Source organism: Hippoglossus stenolepis, chromosome 19 (genome assembly GCF_022539355.2).
Source record: "Hippoglossus stenolepis isolate QCI-W04-F060 chromosome 19, HSTE1.2, whole genome shotgun sequence".
Taxonomy (NCBI): Eukaryota; Metazoa; Chordata; class Actinopteri; order Pleuronectiformes; family Pleuronectidae; genus Hippoglossus; species Hippoglossus stenolepis.
In genome coordinates, this window is record NC_061501.1 from 19280478 (window position 1) to 19298968 (window position 18491).

The 18491-nt window shown below is 43.1% G+C and overlaps 2 long non-coding RNA genes across 2 annotated transcripts in view; both read right to left on the minus strand.

Moving 5' to 3' along the window:
- Positions 1-872: 872 nt before the first annotated feature.
- LOC124851154 overlaps positions 873-18491 on the minus strand; it is a 19677-nt gene continuing 2058 nt past the window's right edge. Inside the window, exon 3 of the long non-coding RNA XR_007032238.1 lies at positions 873-980. This is a non-coding gene — a long non-coding RNA (uncharacterized LOC124851154). The remainder of the gene's footprint in view (positions 981-18491) is intronic.
- LOC124851152 lies at positions 1668-10553 on the minus strand. Its single transcript, XR_007032236.1, has 3 exons — positions 10249-10553; positions 7190-7363; positions 1668-1817 (listed from the first exon to the last, which is right to left on the minus strand). It is a non-coding gene; the product is annotated as an uncharacterized LOC124851152 (long non-coding RNA).

The window sequence follows — 18491 nt, forward strand, 5'->3', positions numbered from 1 at the left end:
CAGCCGGAGGCGACTGTCCACCGTGTACAGTCCCTGTGTGTTGGCCAGCATGCGGGTGACCGGGCGGAGGTCCTCGAAAGTGGGCGGTTCAGTCGCCCAGGTTACACGAGGAGGCGGGAAGACATTACGGACGCTGCACTTCATCTCCTCGTAGCCGCTCAGCCTCGACAGCTCCAGAGTCAGACCTCGGATGGGTGCTGCACACACACACACACACACACACACACACACACACACACACACACACACACACACACACTTTCTCGTGACAGTGCTCCCTTACTTCTTCTTACCACCCGTCCACCTGCTTTGACATCACTAATCGGGCGTGAGCGACAAACTCGTCCTCTGAGATTCCTCCCGTCTCTGGAGTGTCTGGTCGACCCCCACCCCGGCGTCTGTTCAGAAAACCACCTCCTCAGTGGCTCCTCCCCCTGCGTCTCTCACAGGTTCAGAAGTCAGAGCGTTGGTTTTGGGCCAGAAGGTGTCGGAGTGCTTGTCTTAGTTTCGCGCTGGATAATCACATCCACATGTTTTGCATGAGTGAGTGACAGTTACTGTTGTATCATAACTTTGACAGCAGTGCAGTCATTGTGTCTCCACAAAATAACACAAACACAACAGGCCCAAAATGTCCACTGTCTTCAGGACATCATCTCTCAGACACTTTCTGTCCTTGTCTCTGCTGAACCTCCCATCATCAATTATTTCCCAGCATGCTGCTGTTTGAGGCCTGCTACAGTCTCCCTTGTGGTTGTTCTGAGGTAGTGTCGAGCATTGCAACAGAATCTTCATCTACGTTGTATAAAGCACGTCCTGAGGTCAGTTTTCTATTAAATATGGTAAAATATTTGTGAAACAGTTTCCTCAGAGACTTAAGATGCTCTGCTCTTCATGACTCTTCTTCATACTGTAAATGTCTCATTCACTTTTCTTCAGGTTGTTTCCATGATGTCAAACTGGTGATTTTGTTCTTCTACCTGCACCAGGACGAGATGTTTCCCACCTGTTTGTTTACCAGGAAAAGAAAAAGCAGAGTCATGATTCAGTGAAGTCGGTGGAAGGATGTTTATTGAGCATTAAAGCAGAGACAAAGTAGAAACAGGACTTTTCTCTCTGAGATGTTTTTTTCTTCTCGTTACATCTTGTTTGTCACAGGAAGTGATCCATGTTTGACTCATAGACTGAATATAAAGGCTTTGACTGGGATGTGCTGCTGTTATACTACAGCTTACTGTGGGTCAAAAGTAGAAAAGCCACCACACACTCTGCACCTGATGCAGAAATGAAAACGTCCCATTTTTTAAGTCCAGTGTTTTGATCTTTTGTGTCAAAGACAGAAACTCTGATTTTGGAAACTCAAAGTGATTTGATTGTGTTTAACTTTGTGTTGAACTAAATCAATTTGTGACATGAATCCAGGAACTTTCAGCTCATGACAAACAGAATGTGGTTCACACATGGAGACAGACTGAGGACAAGGTGGGACAGAATAAAAACTTAAACACATATATGTGACTCTTTATAGAGAGGTTATATATTCTGCTTGTGTTGTCATTTCAATAAACACATTGTTCATGTGAACAAACACAATCGGTAGAGAGGGCCATCTAGTGGTGAGGTTACATATTACAACAACCTCCTCTGATTCCTCTGGAGCTCTGTCTCCACTCTGCCTCCCAGCAACAGGAGCCCAGTCCAGGCCGCTCTACACACAAGCTGCTGCTGCTTCAGCCTCTGGATCCTCAGGACACAGCTCAGCCTCCGTCCACACACACTGTCCTCTTCACACTCAGCTCAACAAAGACCCCTCCCATCTGTTGAGAGAAGAAGACATCAGTGTTACAGAGACTCACTTCATCAGCTGTGAGTCAGTGATGCAGCACATCCAGTAGAAAAGAGCAGCAGGGACTTCAGTCCTGTTCAGAGAGTGGAGCAGCTTCCTCTCTGCTTCATGTTCCGTGTTGGAATGAACACGCTATAAGAGCTAGTGTGTTTCCTCTGCATGTCAAAGTGCAGAGTGGACACCTGAGAGGTGGATTTACTGCTGTTACAGGTGAAGACATGTTTCACTGTGTGTTGATGAACATCTGCTTCTGACAAACTGGGACCAGATGAACAGATGGACCTCGAGGTTCTGCTCTGTATAAAGAGCTCCTGGTTACCATGGTGATGAGGAGGGGCTTCAGTCCCACTGATCTCAGAGGCACAGGCAAAGATCCACCTGATCAGTTCTTCACTGATGAAGTGAGAGAACAACCTGTCTCCAGATCAGATGAAGGCGACCGGCGTCTCTGTTCCTCGTGTGAGGCTGTCAGCTGTGGTCCCAGCTTCATTTCCTGTTCACATGAAAGCAACAGCAACTGTCGTCTTCATGTCAACTCAATCAAATGATCCCAGCGCTTGTGGCTCGTCTGATTGGCCGACTGTTGTCTCTCTGTGTCTCTGTCCAATCCTGACGTCTGTCCTCATTGCTCCTCTCACCCAGCTTCACTGAGAAACACTGAGGCCTGAACTACGAAGACACTTCCACATGTCCAGGAGATCTTTCTGAGATCCCAGCTCAACTGAACCTGACAGACACAGTCAGGCTAAGTGGTCACATGGCGGCTGGTTATCAACTCGTTAAGTTAACTCAGGTTTTCCTCGCCGAGATCTGAGCGTGCACATGAAAGAGGCGGGGTCTGCCAATATGACCAATGCAGACATGGACAGTTTGACTGACAGCAGAGCCTCATATTTCACAACCAGGATCAAACTGTTCTATAAAAATCAGAGGAGAACAAACGCGGTCCAGAATAAAGAAACTCAGTCACAGCTGCTAAATGCAGGAAGAACAGCTGGTGAAACATCTGGGATCGTGTCAGTAGTAAGTTACAAGCGCCCCTGGTGGCATTTGGTAAAAATATATTACGTGACCCACGACATATGCGTGTGAACGGATAAACTTCGAGGCCCACGAGATCTGAATCTGTTGTTTACTAACAAGGCAGTGGAAACACACACTGTCTCACTGTCTCTGAGGACACCACACTGACTCTGAGGACACACACTGTCTCACTGTCTCTGAGGACACGCACACTGTCTCACTGTCTGAGGACACACACTGTCTCACTGTCTCTGAGGACACACACTGTCTCTGAGGACACACACTGTCTCACTGTCTCTGAGGACACACACTGTCTCTAGGAACACACACTGTCTCACTGACTCTGAGGACACACACTGTCACCACTGACCCTGGACAAACACTGTCTCACTGTCTCTGAGGACACACACTGACTCTGAGGACACACACTGTCTCACTGTCTCTGAGGACACACACTGTCTCTGAGGACACACACTGTCTCTGAGGACACACACACTGTCTCTGAGGACACAATCTGTCTCTGAGGACACACACGGTCTCACTGTCTCTGAGGACACACTGTGGTGAACCACCTCAGCATCACTCCTCAATAGAAACACATGGACCTATCTTCAGGAAGCTGACTGAGTGCATCTGGTGTTTTGGTGACAGGATGAGTCTGGAGAATTGAGATGTTCTGGGTGAGTTAGAATCAACTGAACAACCAGGCGTTGATTTAAACTTCCCTTATCCGTCCCTTTAAGGAGAGTGTGCACCACACAACAGTGGAGAGTCCTGTGGTCAGTGGGCGGAGCTTCAATACGGGTTGATCTCCAACAACCTGGAGCAGATGGTTCATCAGAAGTTACCATGGTAGTTACCTCGTTAAGAAGTGGAGCGAGCTTCGTAGGATGAAAAACTAAACCTGAAGTTAACCTGATAACCACAAATCCTGCTTGGTAGCACAGACCCTGGATCTGTGATACTGACTGTGTTTAGTAACATACTGATGAAAGCAGTGGACTGACCAACCATCTACTGACCTCAGAGTCTCAGTCGACAGGTTGGACTCTGCTGCTTCAGATCAAGCAGCTCCTTCCTCTGAGTCCTGCAGGTTGTTTTAGTCCAGATCCATTCTCTCAGATGAGAGGGGTTTTGACCTCAGAGCTGAAGCCACAGAAGAACAGCTGATCTCTGACAGACTGCAGCTCCACAACCTGAATAAAGAATAAAAACTAAACATAAATTAGCTTGAGTTCATGTGTGTGAAAATAACAGACACATATTCATGTCATACAGACTCATAACATGGAAGATAAATATGAAATCAGACATGTTGGACTAAGCAGTCCTGATTCAGTACAAATAGATTATTTGGACCCGGTCTCCTGTCCTGCAGATCAGTTTAGGAAATCAGAACTAAACTCAGTGTTTTAATAAGAAGTAGCTGAATATTTAAAATGTCACAGATTAATTAATGAATGGATTCAAGTTATGTATGAAGAGGAATTATGTTAAATTAGAATTAAATAAGATAAATTATTGTGTATAAATGCTGTTTTATAGATATGAGATCTACAAGCGTCCAGTCAGTGAACTGACCTCAGAGTCTCCAGTCGACAGGTTGGACTCTGTAGAAAACCACCACAGCTCCTTCACTCCTGAGTCCTGCAGGTTGTTTAGACTCAGATCCAGTTCTCTCAGATGAGAGGGGTTTTGACCTCAGAGCTGAAGCCAGAGAAGAACCCAATGATCTCTGTCAGTCTGCAGCTCCACAACCTGGATAAAGTCAAACTTAACTGTAAATTAAACTGAGTTCATGTGTGAAAATAAGGACTTTGACTAAACATCACTGTCTCTGTTTTCAGACCTGAGGTCTGAGTCAAGTTGTTCCTGAACATTTCTGGAACTTTTCCTGCAGCCTCCTAATAAAGTTTCTGAGTGAGTCCATGTGAGAATAGAGCAGGTGAATGTCCAGAGGATTCACAGAGAGAAGCGAGTGGGCGTGTTGGCGAGGTTTCCTAACACGTGTGGACGTGAAACTGGAAGAACACAAAATATCTCAAGGATGAAGAAAGAGGAGCCGTACGTAGAAGGCAGAAGAGCGTCAACTTGAAACACGAGGAGATTCAGATCTTTTGGTGATGAGGGCCGGCGCCCCGGTGTGGATGAGCTGTAAACAACAACACTGATCTTTCACAGCAGAGTTTATCGTCATGTCCGGCCTCCTGCTGCTCCACCCGTTCTTCATATGTGAGTCAAACTCCAGAAAATGTCCAGACACTATTTTACAGGTTCATGATTGAAAACAGCTTGAAAGTCCTCGTGTCCCTCGGGGTTCAGTTGTTTTGTAATATGTAACTTCACCACTAGATGTCTCTAAATATCTTGCTGGACATGTTCAGGAGTCGTACCTGCGTGAACAAGTGGACTCGTTCGCATATGCGACACTGGAAACATACTAACTCCTTCACAGTTAACCTGTAACTTAACATAACTTCGCGTAACCATGGTAATCATGGAGATATGTGTTTTGGCTCCGCCCACCTCGTCACAGACCACATGTTCCTGTTGCTGTGAGCAGTGGGACCCGGACAATCTCCTGCTGCTGCTTCAGCTCCAGAAAATGTCCGACCCACTTGTCAGAACATGTTCCACAGTTGATGTGTGAAGAGGCGAGCAGTTCTATGATCATGTTTTCTTGAAGTGGCGATGATCTGAGCAGCAGTTGGACCAGTTGAAAGTGGTGCAGGGAGCCTGGGAACTGCGTGTGTGCAGGGCGGGACAGGGTCCTAGTGGTGAAAGATAAAGGCATGGACGACCCCGTGTGAAGTCCCTGAAACCAGAGGAAGGGTTTCATGTTGGAAATGAACCCAAAGTGGAAGAAACAGGGCTGAAGAACTTGGTCTAAAAAATAAAAAGGAATCAAATATAATCCACTTGGACTCTAGGACCTGGGCAGTCCCAGAACACTGCTTGCCCAGCACGCTGTCATGTGGTCAGTCCACAGGACCACACAGGCAAATCCTGGTTAGCTTCCACAGAAGCATTACATGCTGCTGACATTAGCATTGGATTGTTTCTCTGTCAGTAAAACTCAGTGATCACATTGAGCGGACCTGGTCCTCAGCTCATTCTACAAACATCTCTCGCTTTCAGTATCGTGTTCACTGTTAGACATGTTCTGCACACTTTGACCTTCAAGCTCCAGTGTGGAAGATTCAGGTGAAGTCCATTGTTGCAGACTGAAGAGAAAAGAATCCTAGAGATGTTTTCACTAGTTTCATCTGAATTGTACCAGTTGTTGTTTTCTTTACTTTAGAATGAGACATTTATATTTAAATACTGTATATTTACATACTTTATAAATAAATACTATATATTTACATACTTTATATTTAAATATTTTATCTTTAAATACTTTATATTTAAATACTTTATATTTAAATTATTAATATTTAAATAATTTATATTTGAATACTTCATAATTATACACTTTATATATAAATACTTTACATATAAATGCTTTACATTTAAATACTTTAGATTTAGCTGCAACATGAAACTTCACCACTAGATGTCACTACATTCTACACACTGAACCTTTAACATTAAAACATGATGTCTGACCTCAGAGTCTCCAGTTGACAGGTTGGACTCTGTAGAAAACCACACAGCTCCTTCACTCCTGAGTCCTGCAGGTTGTTTCCACTCAGATCCAGTTCTCTCAGATGAGAGGGGTTTGACCTCAGAGCTGAAGCCAGAGAAGAACAGCTGATCTCTGACAGTCTGCAGCGAAGCAACCTGAATAAAGAAATATGAATATTAGAATGTGTCCTCCTGTTGTTGTGGATCGTCATCATGTCAACACAGACTCTCAACATGCTGCTGACCTCAGTCCAGTCTGTGACCTGAAGATAAATATCAGATCAGACATGTTGGACCATTGTTTCATTCATCAGCTTCTTCTCTGTGTGTTGGTCACTGAGCAGGTTTGTGTAATTAAACACTGTTTAAAGTAGGGATGGCTCCTGACAGTCACTTCCTGTTTGTTTCTATACTTATCAACTGTCCAACGTGTTCCAATAAGAATGTGTCTTATTTTGAAAACCTGAGGAGGACGAGTGCTCGGCCTCAGTCCACATGTTATTTACTGACACTTTCTTAGTGATCAGGAGCAGGTGAGTGCAGGTGAATGGAGTTGATGAGGTGGACATGACTGACAGGCTGGGTGAGGGACAGATGACTGAGGGACAGTGAGCAGAGCAGAACTGAGACAATTTAAATAAATAATGACCCAATAAGAAAGAAAGTCTGAAAAGTGAACAAGGATTTAAGGACCTCAGAGTCTCCAGTCGACAGTTTGGACTCTCCAGTCCAGAACACAGCAGCTTCACTCCTGAATCCAGCAGGTAGTTGTCACTCAGATCCAGTTCTCTCAGAAGTGAGGGGTCTGACTTCAGATCTGAGACCACGTCTTCCCAGTGAGTCCCTGAGAGTCCACAACCACAGAGTCTGTAATTAAAGAAAATATCTGTGAGAATAAAATCAGAAAACACAACATTCATACAAAACGTGATCATCAATCAATCAAATCAAATTTTATTTGTATAGCCCATATTCACAAATCACAATTTGTCTCATAGGGCTTTAACATGGTGTGACATCCTCTGCCCTTAACCCTCAACAAGAGTAAGGAAAAACTACTTAAAAACCCTTTTAACAGGGAAAAAAGAACGTAGAAACCTCAGAGAGACACATGTGAGGATCCGTCTCCCAGGACGGACAGAAGTGCAATGGATGTCAAGTGTAAAGGAGAACATCAAGATAAAGGTTTTAGCAGCATTGATTAGGGTAAACATTTTGAAGTATAACTGAAGGTCAGTGAATTGGTGGATTAATGTCATTAATGGTCAAGTGTCTGAGGAGAAATACTATGTATCGAGCAGTCCTGCTGCAATCATAGTCCATGGTCAGCAGCCAGCAAGATCATGATCCACCATCAAGATCGGATGCCACTATAGTCCACAGTTATTGTCCACTGCCGCCATTAGGATCCACCATCAGCTGCCACCTCGGTCGTGGTCCACTACCAGTATCTGATGCCAACACGATAAAGGATCTGCCTTTGTTATCACGATCAGCCAGCACGATGCAGAATCCGCCATACTGGATCCACCATTACGACCTCTGATACGTGATCCACAGATCCTAATCCATGATGTGGCCACAGCCGCGGCCCTGGGTCTGCGGACAATAAGGCAAAGGGACTCCGGGAAGAAGTCAAGTCAGTAACATGTATTGATGGGATATGAATTACTTTGATGTGATAAAGATTGAGAAGAGGAAGGAGAAGCTGGAAAGAGAAGCTCCGTGTGTCATGTGTCCCCGACCTTCTAAACCTATAGCAGCTTAACTAAGAGCAGGTCTAGGACAAGCCTGGACCAGCTCTAACTATATGCTTTATCAAAAGGAAGGTTTTAAGCCTACTCTTAAACGTACAGATGGTGTCTGCCTCCCGAACTGAAAGTGGGAGATGATTCCACAGGAGAGGAGCTTGATAGCTGAAAGCTCTGGCTCCTACTCTACTTTTAGAGACTTTAGGGACGACAAGTAAGCCTGAATTCTGGGAGCGCAGTGCTCTAGTGGGTTGGTAAGGACTAACAGCTCTTTAAGATATAATGGTGCCATATTGTTAAGGGCCTTGAAGGTGAGGAGGAGAATTTTAAATTCTATTCTAGATTTAACCGGAAGTCAGTGTAGCGAAGCTAATACTGGAGACATGTGGTCTCTTTTCTTGGTTCTTGTCAGGACACGTGCTGCGGCATTTTGGACAAGCTGCAGAGTCTTTAACGACTTACTGCTGGAGCCTGATAATAAGGAATTACAATAATCCAGTCTGGATGTAACAAAGGCGTGGATTAGTTTTTCTGCATCTTTTTGAGAAAGGACATGTCTGATTTTGGAGATATTACGCAAGTGGAAAAAGGTTGTCCTAGAAATTTGTTTTAAGTGAGAATTAAAGGATAAATCAGGATCGAAGATCACTCCCAAGTTCCTGACTGTTTCATTGGAAGCAAGGGCAATGTCGTCTAGCGCAGCTATATCGTTAGATAATGTATCTCTATCATGTGACCCTCACCCTGGTAAATCCCCTCTTTGCCTCATGAACATGTTAAAAACTCCTCAAGAGAATCCTTTCAGATTTGGTTCAAGCGTTCATTCAGACTGACAGAGGAACTCATTAGATTCAGGTGGTCAGAGGTCAAAGGTCAAGGTCACACAACATGTTCATGGCCTCTTGAAGTCTCAAGTCTGTCTTTAGGGGATTTCTTCACATTTTGACCAGTTGGACTCAAAGATAAACTGATTAGATTTCAGTGGTCAAAGGTCAAAGGTTACAGTGACCTCATATTATTGTGAATGCAACATGTCAGGAACCTGGAGGGACGGACACTGCACTGGTTGGTGGTGGCGTACAAACGCAGGGTGGGAACACACACACACACACACACACACACACACAACACACACACACACACACACACACACACACACACACACACACCTCTTCCAAAAACCCACTTAGGAGGGTCATACTCATATTCATGTATCTTGTAATTTCTATTAAAGGCTGAATGCACGAGCACAAATATACACAAAGAAATGCAGTTATGCAACTTTATCTGTTCAATGCACAATATTCACATTAATATTAATTCATATTTACAGCATCTGTTCAATCTTTATCTTCTCAGTTCAACAATGTTCTGCAGAGTTCTGCTACTGCAGCACAATGTTTTTTACAAAGGCTTTGACTTGAATATGGTCATAAATATGAATATTACCTTGTATATAAGTACATATTGAACATTAGTTCTCCAGCTGTCAGTCACTCACTTCCATTGTGTGTGATAAGGACTGAACTCTTTGTCTGTAGGAGTGAGACAGGTGACCTCAGGAGGCCTCAACTAGTTTGGATGCAAATTTCAATCAACCACTCGATTATTCAGCCAGTTGCAGCCATTTTAATTAAAGTTCTTTGTATTTGTGTTATTAATAATACAGTTCATGGTTAAACTGTAAAATATCAAGTCTCAGTTACATTTCTTTGCCGTAAGGGTTTGATAACGACACCTTAGGAATCATTGTCAAATCTTTTTCATAAATTTATTGGCCGATATATCGGTATCAGATTTTCTTTCACTCTAATATCGATATGGTTTTTGAACGAACTCTCAGAAACTGATGCTTTAGGATGTGTCTGCTGATGCAGCTGAGATGAAGCTGTTAGAGCAACGTGACAAGAATAAAGTAGTTTACAGCATCTCCATGACAACAGGGTTATTCTTTAGAGCAGAATATTGTAACTCTCAGTAAAGAATATACAGTAAACTTACTTTATCGTCTCTGGATGGTCCGTTTTGTGTTTGTTCTTTTTTCTCTGAGTTCAAAAGAAATAATCATTAGAAGAAACATCACATAATAAATGAACAGCAGAATTATTGTAAATATTAATATTTACCTTTAGTCTTCTAAAGTAGAAGAATCCTGCTCCAGCTCCTAATGCTACACACACAACGAGTACTCCGACCACAATTCCTGCAACTGAACCTGAAAAACCTGTAATTCAGAGAGTAGAACTGTAGCATCAACAAAGTGCAGTGATGTGTCTTCAGTGTAAAGTGTAGTGTGTGTGTGTGTGGCCTCCTCGTTCCTGTATGTTCTTTGTGAAACCACACTTCGGCCTACATGTGCCATCAAAGCCTGAAGCAGCATGTCCCTCCAGGACTCCGTCTCCCAGGGGCCATTAAAAACCAGAGCAAGGAACTCAATGTCCCAGAGGGCATCAACTTCACACAGAGGGGTGGAAACCCCCCCAGGGACACAGGTTTTAACTCCCATTGGTCACTCTGGCCAATATAAGCCAGGTTCTCCAGCTTCTTGCTCTCGATCTCTCTCTTTCAAAACTCCCTCAACGGAGAGAAGGCGGTCGAGCCTCTTCTCCAGCTCACATCTTCTCTTCCCATCCAACTCTTCGAGAGGAGCACAAAGGTGCAGCTTCCAGCTCATCTCACCAAGGAAACCTCCTCGCCCTCCAAGCTCTACCAACGTCCTAGCAGCGACTCGATGTCCTGCTTGCAAACTTCAGCCAGCAACTGAGCTACCCAGCCCAACGAAACCAGCAAGACGACACTAAAACTGCGACGCACAGCAACTTCCTTTTTCCCGGACTGGTAACACATCTGGGCTTAATAATTATACTAGGCTAAGCAAGACTGTTTATTCGATTCTGCGTGAGGTTTATAAGTTTGATTTGTGGTGTTGTGATATTTTGGGTACAAGTTATTGAGAAAGTAATGTTAGTCTGTTATGTTACTAGATAAGATGCAACGAAAGACTGTTATGCTCTGCACAGTCTTTCGTTGCATCTTATCTAGTAACTTCCTCTAATTGGGCACACAGCACACACACACACACAGACACACACACACACAGACACACGCATAACTCTTCACCTCATTATCTCTACAGGTCGTAAACATTCCAATAGGTGGGGAAGTGTGTTATCTCTTTGGCCAGCCACCATCTTGAAAGCACGCTGACTCACACAGACACACACACATGTATACACACATACCTATCTTTGTTTAGCAATTAGACCGTTAGTAATTTGTGTTTTTAGACTTTATTATATTCATAATAAATGTTTTTCTTTCACAAATGTTTTTTCATTAATGTTGCATAAGTGAATTTCGCCAACCTCTACACTATCTTTCAACTTAGCTAACTATCTATATGGTAATTTTGGTTATAGTTATTAATTTAATTGTTAATCAGAGTAGTTGTAGTTAGAACCTTTATGAGACTTAATCAATAAATTGGCTATCTTTTCACTTCCTTTGAAGGGTGGTGCCCCCGAGGTAACTTTAATCAATTAAAGTTATTATTTAATATTAATAATAAAATATTAATATTTAATATTTTATTTTGATAACCAAATTTATTGAATGCCAAAGGCCACACATTTTATGGTATCACGTTTGATGATTTGGCACAACAAGGCTCACTGCACTAGCCTGCTGCTGTCTGATAGTCGCTCTCTGAGGGATTTCTATCAACAGTTCTCGCCTCTAAGTGGACTTTACCTTCCTCTATCACAATGGTGTTGATGAAATGCGGTCTCTCTTCACTACTGAGTTCGCTACAGGTGAACGCTCCTCTGGTGATCTGAAGATAAGAGGCAGCGCAGGCCGCCTGATCGCTGACATCCTCCACCTCCATGTCACTGCTCTGAGACCTTGGGGGGGCTGCCGACCCCCTCAAGCTCCTGAACTACAATGATCTGACTGTGGGTTGAATTTCCACACCAGGTGTGTGTCGGGGTTTGGTGTTGGTTGAAAAAGGTGTTGCTGATTGTTGTTGTTGTTTCAAACAGTAACACATGGACGGGAGCTGAGAAGAAAAGGATCAAATAATATCACGTTGTCAGAATGTTTTTAGCTCTGATGAGACTTTCTTGAACATTTCCCTATCATCAGAATGATTCATGGGAGGAGGGTGTGGTCTTGGAGTGATAGAACTGAACTAGTTGTCACCAGTGGAGCTGATATCTCCAAGGACCAAATGAGTCATCTGCTGCACCACATTTCACACACATCAACCTCTTGTGGTAGTAAAATGTCCTCATGTAGTGTCCACTGTTAAAGAAAACTAATGGATCTGTCTGTTCCATTTGTTTGGTGTTGGGGCTTTAAGCAACATTGCTGACGCCACCGCTGGACAGATTTCCATGAAATTGTGTAAAGGTGTGTTATGGGTCAGGTCAGAGAAGAACTCATCACATTGTTTGTGTGGATCTAGGATTTTGTTGCTTTTTCACGCGTCAGCCGTGAGAGAGGGTATTGCTTGAACATTTCTCAATGATTTCCCGCGACAACTGATGAAGATGAAGAAACAATCTGATGTATTTAGAGGACTGACATTATGAGTGTAGAACTTTGGTGCAGATCTTGGGCCTGAAAAATTTTTGAAGGTTTCATGAGACTGTTGGGCCTTTGTGAGGTCTGAGCTCACTGAGGGACCTGTGGCCTCCAGCTTGCCTCCATCCTCTACAACTAGTTTAGTGGAAATCTGTTCGTAGCAGACAAACGAAGCAAAGATTGAGAATCAGCATTGATATAAATGTGACATTCAGTGGAGCAGACATGGGTCGGCAGCCGGTAAGGTAGTGGGCAAAGTGTCTGTTCCATAGAGATTAAACGTACTTGGTTGATGGCTTCACATCAAGGCCTTCCTGCCAATACACAGTGCTGAGGCTCACAGATCAGAACAGTGTCTCCTGTCTGACAGTGTCAGTGTTGCTGATTCATAGAGCTGCTGTCTGCCTCCCTTCACTGAGGTTTGATCTGAAGGTCACGTTGGGACGGAGGCCTGTGCACTGTGGCTGCGGCTTGGGTAGATCTCGAGCGGCAGGTGAAGCTAAGCTCCACCTGCCTAATGTCCACGTGACGCACCGGAGCGCCAAGACAATAGATTCTTCTTAGAACCTGGCTGATCATCTTTGATTAATTTGACTTGGCTTGTGCTTATTATTTAACATGTCACATATGAGCCAATATGGAAGGTTGACATGAGCTGTGTCTCTAATTCAGGCTGATGAAGACCGGTGCCCAACGAGGATCCCCTGGCTCCACCTGTCCTCCAGGACTATTGCACTTTAGTGACTCACCACAGCCAAAGAGGTAATATGCCGGCAAGCAAATTGTATTTTCATGCTTAAGTATCAGCTTCTAACTCAACCTAACAGTACACACATGTTAAATAAGTGTAACAGCAATTGGGAGACAAATATCATTTCTAGTATTTGTGATCTGTTTTCACTGAGTTTCCTTTACCATCTGCTCAGGTTGATGAATGACTTCTGTTGCCTCCAGTGATGGTGTTGGAGAAGCACTTGTATCTGCCCTGTCCTGAAGCTGCAGCTCCGGCTAGCCTGACTGAGGCGCTTCTCTGAGATCTGCTCTGAATAGCGGGACAACCTGCCTCAAAGCGCTCGCTCTGAGTTCAATCTGGTCTCCTGTCTCTGTAGTGTAGGAGTGGACAGAGCAGCCCCTGGTTCCACCTTCATCCAGTAAATGTGACTGGGTCTGTACCAGGCTGGAATTGCAGGGTAAGATGCAGTTTCCGCTTAAACCTGTGAGACCTCCATCATCTGTGAGACACTTGCAAAAAACAACCAGTTCAGGATCAACTTGTGTGGTGAATAGAAGCTTCTTTTAAAGTGTACTTAGACATTTGTCAGACGATCGTAATGTAAATATCCTGATGGAAAACTGTCTGTCTGTTGGCTGTTGACAAGTTATCATGCAGGGGTTGATCTGAGCTGCTTGCCATGAACAACCTCCTGCCACACGAGGCATTCGAATGTGTAACGTGACATTTCATTGTCTGCCACTAATATGGACTAAAGAGGCTCAGATTCACACCAAGCTGTGTGATGCCAGTGTTGATCACAGAAATGTTCATTTAGAAATTGACTTCTGAGATTCAGCAAAATCTGAACATTCTTTTTGTGATGAGTAGTTAACTTAGATCTGGAAATTTAGACGTAAAGAAAGATTAATTTTAGAACTTGGAGTGTGTGTGGTAAATAAAACACACACACACACACACACACACACACACACACACACACACACATATATGCTGTACACACACACACACTCTGTGTATAAACTCTCTCATATAAACGCAGCTCAGCTGTGAGAACCAGTTGATCATCACATGAACAATGTGTGTTTTAATTTATTTAGTTGCCTTATTGTGAAGGTTCTTCTGGCTTACGAACTTGTGTTTCCCGTCATCAGTAACCAGTGTATCTGTATGGGACCTTTATTGTGAAGGGTCACCAGCGGAAGTGGTGGTTGTTTTGATTGAGCTTTGACTTGGATGTGGTAGAGCAAACAACATGTCTCCTGGTTCAAGTCCACATTGTTCAGTTCTTATTTTACTGTGAAGTCTCAGTAAAAAGAGAACTCAAACCCGGCTCATGTAGAACATCAGACAAGGAGAAACAGCCGGAAAAAGACTGGGTGAATAACGCGTGGTTGTTGCTGATGACTCACACTGGCCACTCTACGGTGACACGGTTTCTACTGGTTTCCACACACACAGACACTACACCAGTGCCGGCACACCAATACAGAGAACAAGGCACTTCCTCAAAGTGATTTTGCCAGGGCGGCTGAAATGTATGATCACCAGCTGTCAAGAGCTGGTGCCGATTCAATTTAACTCTATTTAACTTCACTTCAGGACTCGTAGAGGCCGAGATTGACTTTTAAAAATAAAACTATTGAGAGGAAACTGCAGCGAATGGAAATGATCTGATCATGAATCTTAAAAAGAGGCGACTATTAAAGGAGCAGGTATCAAACCAGAGGTCTGAATACCAACCCTCTAATGTAATATTCACTCAAAGCAACATATATTCCTCACACTGCACATAGTCTTTACACTTCATGTATTAGTTTAATTACAATTATATTTTCAACAGAATAACAGAATAATTAAACTAGTATTTTAATTGGATTTGTGGGTTTGAATAAACATTTAAAACTCAGCGACATCTTGATTTTATTTTGTTCTGGTATATGTTGTTATTATAATGTTAACACACTTATGAAATGCTTATAAGCAGTATATAAACAATGGAAATATGATTGTAAGTAGATTTCAGTGTTTTGCAGAGATTCCTTCACTTTATCTAAATTATAACCGGTGACAAACACTGTAGAATAATGCTGTTAAAATTCTCATTGAATGTTTATATAATGTTTCGTCGGTACAGTTTAGTTATAGAAGAGAGGTTGATCACAGACAGAAAATAAAGACGATAGCTCTAAAAAGTTTAACAATATTGATTTGGTAGAGCCCATATTCACAAATCTAAATGTGTCTCATTGAACTTAACAAGGTGAGAGACATCTCCTCTGCTCTCAATAACCCTCAAGAGTAAAATACACAAACAACGAGAAACCTCAGATTACACATGTGAGGATCTGTCCCAGGACGCATGGACACAAAGATCCTTAAGTGCAGCAACCTCTTTTGTATATACAGCTCATGTTCACAGAAACACTGGTATTTTTTATTTGATATGTGCAAAGGCAGCAATGCAACTGTTTATGTTTTCATGACATTAATTAAAGATAAATGCTGAAACCGTGTTGAAAGTTAATTTTCTCTGTATATTCTGTTGTGAATCAAAGGGAGAAATCAGGTTCCTTGGGAGACCCGAACCACGCCTTGAACAAAACCGTCTCACATGTCTGATCGGGCTGGCTTTTCTATTTCCTTCTCGCCCATGCATTATTACTCACACAAATCACAGGAGCTGACATTATTCAAACACACACACACACATACACACACACACACACACATATAAATACAAACACACACACATGGCTCACCTTAAAAAACCACAACTCAGTTCAGTTCTGTTGACGTATGAAGTTTCAATGAAGAATAAAGAACCTAACATCTGGTGCAAACTGTTTCACTCTCTCCAGCTCAGCAGTGAGAACATGTGTTTCTCTCTGCAGTTGAAACATAAACCTTTCACAATTACCTTCTCCTGTTTCCTGCTTCTTCTGCCTGATGGAAACCAACATGCCTGGGTGCTGCATGCCTGAATGTTCAAACAGAACCTGTGATTTGAGCAAGACTGTAAATTTCGCCGCACCTGCTGCAGAGAGTCCACATGTTATAGGATCAACACAACGGGTGGACTCCTGGTTCCAGACATCTTTCTGTCATTCCCAGAGAAACTGGATGCTGTGATCAATGGAAGAAGAGATGAAAGTAATATTGGTTACAGAAGAAGAGGCCCAGGCTGTAGACCCACAGTGAACACTTATGGAAACTGAAAGTGACTCTGTACAGCAGTGCCCTCTCCTCTCAGCCCCTGTAGATTTCAGAAACAGTTTTTCTGCAGTTTATTTGGGGTGGTTTCTCCAGGACCAGGTCACGGTCATTCTAACAGTTTCCCTCTTTCTCCGCCTGTTGAAAGTATTAAGGTAGAAACACACAGTGAACACATGGTGGAGATAAACCCGTCGTTAAGAAAAAACAACAGTTGTCATCGACCCACCGGGTTCTCTGCTCCTCCGGCAAATTGCTCCTGAAGAACAGACCTGAAACCTTGGTGAACTCCTAATAACCGAAGCTGAAGTCACGAAGACAACGAACAGGGTGGATGAGAGAGAAGTGAGTGAACATGGTGGGGAATAAAGAGGAGCTTCACCTCGAGTTCAACACATCAGGTTTCCTGCTTTCCAGCTGATTTGAACCACCCCGGACAAACATATCGGCTTCCGACAGCGGCTGCATTTAGTCACAACACACCTGACTCACACTGTGGGTGGAGCCGGTTTCTCTCTCTGGCTGAGGAAGTGTTGGAATAACCAGTGACTCACTACTGGTGGAGCCAGAGTGAGAAGGCATTTGCAGATTCATTTAGAGACAGTGGATAAATGGAAGCTGGGAAATCAAAGAAAGTGGCCAGAGGACAAAGATAGAAGTTCACCAAAGTCATGAGCAGTCCTCCCTGTTCTGTATTTAAGCTTTTCATCCCCTGATGAGTAAAACTTCTAAATGTGTCAAATACAGAAAGATACCAATGATTTAGATAAATATATTTTAATAAATATAAAATAGTACCAGATATAAAATACAAATCTGTACATTTTTTCCAGAGCTTTTAAATTACAAAATTCAGCTTTAACTGGTTCAGGGTTGCCAGTGAGTCTGCTGAACGTGGTCAGATTAGTTTATGAACCTTATGCTTGTTTCATTCAGGTGCTGTTATTTTCGTTCCTGCCGGATGTTGTCATAGTTAAAACAGACTAAAGCAAAGCTATGTTCTGCCCAAACCAGCAGCTGATTCAAATGGGTTTGATGGTTCAGGTGACGAAGCCGCTGACTTCACAGAAGAAGAAGGGCAGCAGGATATTGTCCGGTCGGACTCGCCTACATGGAAACCAGATTACCGCCCTCATCACCAAAGCTCTGTGACCTCCTCATCTTCCAAGCTGGACGCTCTCATCTCTACCTGTTCAGCTCCTCTTCATCCTGAGGTGGTTTGCCTGTCTCTTTCGTATCCGGCAGCATTTCTGTCGTGTTCTCGCTTATGTTTTCTACTGGGTTCGACTCTAAAGAAAATTAAGAAAATTCAGAGCTGCTGGAAATCTAATCTCCTGGATTTTTATCTTTCATCAGCTGCAAACACAAACTGCAGAAGATGTGAAACTATCAAACATCAGGACATTTTCTTCTTCTTAATCTTGCTGAATCTATTGAACTTCTTTTTTATATCATGCATTTCTTTGTCCTTTTGCTTCACCTACAAACCTGAAACAAACATTCTCCAGGAAATGACAGAAATAATCTGGAGACGTCACAGACACATCTGCTTCACAAGCCTGCTGATATAGAAATCTTTATTTATAAATGAACCACACAATAGATGTAACATTTGACATTAATAGACATTTTTAATTAAAGTATTAACAATACAGTTCCCATGGTTAAACTGTAAAATATCAAGCCCCAGTTACATTTCTTTGCCGTAAGGGTT